This window comes from Varroa jacobsoni, unplaced genomic scaffold (assembly GCF_002532875.2).
Source record: "Varroa jacobsoni isolate VJ856 unplaced genomic scaffold, vjacob_1.0 scaffold_1397, whole genome shotgun sequence".
Lineage (NCBI taxonomy): Eukaryota > Metazoa > Arthropoda > Arachnida > Mesostigmata > Varroidae > Varroa > Varroa jacobsoni.
This window is the reverse complement of record NW_019214299.1, coordinates 20421-23176: the sequence shown is the minus strand read 5'-3', so window position 1 is coordinate 23176 and position 2756 is coordinate 20421. Positions and strand designations below refer to the sequence as shown.

At 45.7% G+C, this 2756-nt stretch overlaps 1 long non-coding RNA gene across 1 annotated transcript in view; it reads left to right on the top strand.

The window, feature by feature from the left end:
- Positions 1-1848, top strand: part of LOC111269552 (uncharacterized) — a 49714-nt gene extending 47866 nt beyond the window's left edge. The window contains exon 5 of the long non-coding RNA XR_002685830.2: positions 1496-1848. This is a non-coding gene — a long non-coding RNA (uncharacterized LOC111269552). The remainder of the gene's footprint in view (positions 1-1495) is intronic.
- The last annotated feature ends 908 nt before the right edge of the window (positions 1849-2756 follow it).

Below are 2756 nucleotides of genomic sequence, written 5' to 3'. Positions count from 1 at the left end.
GTTCGGGATGCAGTGGCCGTCTGCAGCAGGCACTGTTTTTTTTTTTAGCACAAGAACGGCGAAGCAGAGCCAAACTCAAATGGACGTGACTAAAGGCATTTGGCGCTCGTGACGAGTAACTAGTGGCGACGGGGGCAACACTTCGTGGTCGAGGGGACAAAGTATTGCACAACAAAACTAAGATGGCCACCGAACAACAATAACAACTGTAGCTCATTTTAAGGAGACAATACGGTTTCTTTCGGAATGTTTGGGGACTCCGTGAATTCCTCGAGGAAGGCGGCTGGCGACCTGTTATGCCAGCTCCGGAATCATTTTTCCTTTCGCTTAGGACCTCTCCAGCTGTGGGATAGGCCGCCGCGGAGTAAGAATTACCCAGAGAGGCAGATCTGACGTAGAGACGACGAACGCCACATTGCAGCTCTGTAGAAAAAAAGGCCGGAAACGGTTGTTAACTCAGACGAAGGTGTCACGTCGATTCCTGATGCTCCTCTGATTCCCGTTGTCGAGGCCTCTGCCACTTTTGGGATACGCAGTACATTGCTCTAAATGCGTACTCGTGGTTGCCAGAGAAAGCCAATGAAAAAAGTCGAAGCATTGACTTTCTTGCCTCACCTTCCCCCGTTCTGCTCTGGCTCGTTTTGATGTCGCTGTCATTCGTTCTGCCGCTTAGTCAGCCAACCAGCGTTAGCTTACGGCTTCCGTAGTTTAGAAGTTATGCGCGATGGGCACACCACGATGCCGAGTACGCGAGACGAGCAACGGAAGGAGAAGTAGAAAGGAATTAGGTTGTTCAAAATTCCTTCAGAGCCGTTGTCGCAGCGAGTGGTATGGCGTCAGACGATGACTCGTAGAAGTGGTGGTAAAACGATGTGAGACTATGGCAATGGGTACCAGCAGCTATAGGTGAAGCGTAGTGCTAACAAAGTGTGACACAGCGCTCTCCAGGAAGCCTCGTCTGGGGCAGCCGATCAGCAATATAGGTAGTCACGGTACCGTCGGTATGGTTTGTTGCACCGACCGATGACCCGTACAGAGCCGATACTGTTGTTAGAAAAAGACGCGGAGTCTTCGCAAGAACGACGAAGAGAGGTTAGAGATGTGGCCAAGGGGGCAAGATGAGCTGCTGATAGGCAGTGATGAAATTCTACTTCGGAATTAGGAGTGGTACTAACGTTCGTATGCCCCATTTTTGGAGACAGAAGAAGGAGCCATGTAGGTTTTACAGTTGGTGACAGCAGTGATTCACGGAATAGGAGTGAATCTGAAGTGCTGTTTAGCCATAACTACAGCATGAAGCAAATTCCGAAGTGCGTCATGGGCAAAAATTATGGACTTTGCGCTCTGCGGGTGCCATATCAGATATTATCTGTCATGAGCGTATCCTTAGCACGTAAGTTTTATATAAATTTACACCGCTCCGAGATCGTATCAGTAGCGTCGTATGTACTACAAAGGAGTTTAAATTCTTTTATGTTTTATATTCTTTTGACAGCGATAGGTTAAATCAAGCAACATAGGCCATCGACATCTTCGGCATAACGCGCAGTTCCCTTCCTTCGTCGTCTTCTCTGCGCAGATACATGTATAGAAGCACCTCAATTTTCATCAACATAAGTGTTCATCGTTTTACCATTCGTTCGAAACCGTTTGGATAGTGCGGGACAAGAAGTGACACTGCAATTTTGGATCAACTGTATGGCCTGAAACATATCAGATCCTTTCAGATGAGCCCAGATTGTTCGGTGTCTCTGGTAATCATTGCGTGTTGAACATTGACCACGGATGAATTAAGCGCAATCATCGCAGCCTCGAGTACTTAGTCGGTAGCGTTTTCCGATCGTCTTTTTGCCAAACTTTCCAATCGAGTTGCTGTTTTGTTATTTATTTGAACTGGCGAAAATACGGCCGGAACTAACAAGCTAAGAAGTACGTACTGTTTAGCTAAAAAAAATACGGAAATTTTCACAATCTCACGTATGCTGTACATGTCTGTGATTGTAAGGTAGATTCGTTCATCGTTTTAGCCAAATTTCTTCCACATCATCTACTACGTAAACGACGGGGTATGGTTTTTATTTTTGGTGGGAAATGTTTTTTCTTGTGACAACGACATCCGACTAACTGACCCATTTTATCGTCGTTACGTTATAGGAATTTGTCTGGGTCGATGGCACCCGTCGATGGCGTTGACAGAGCGACCATCCAAATTATATTACTAATGTCAAAAGCTTGTCAGTGTCTCAAATGCCGGCCGAGTAGCCGATCGTCACCCATTACATAGGAAATAATAATGAACCATTTAGTTACTGCCCGTATCTATTACTATGCAGCGTGAGAAAGCCCTATTGCAAAGTCGTCTATTTACATTTGATGATTGAGTGGAACATAATTGTTGATGAAGGAAGAAACAGCTCTAGCATCAACAGTATCCCAACGCAATATAGATTCTTACCGTTTACTGTTTACGGTCCATAGACTGAGACGTAACTTTACAGATAGCACGATCGTGGCCAGGACCGAAATCCTGCAGAGCGTTGCATAACGTACTCCATTACCAATTCGTACGTTATGCAACTCTCCTCGAAATAGCTTATATCTTTCGTTTGTTTTGTTCTAGCAAACACGTTTAAGGTTGATACGGACAGCGTACAACTGCGCGTGATTACGGGCGGTACTTTGGCCCTTGCATGCAAAAACATAGACCACCATTCGCGGTATTTTTGCCTCCTCCTGCGCATATTAAACATATACCA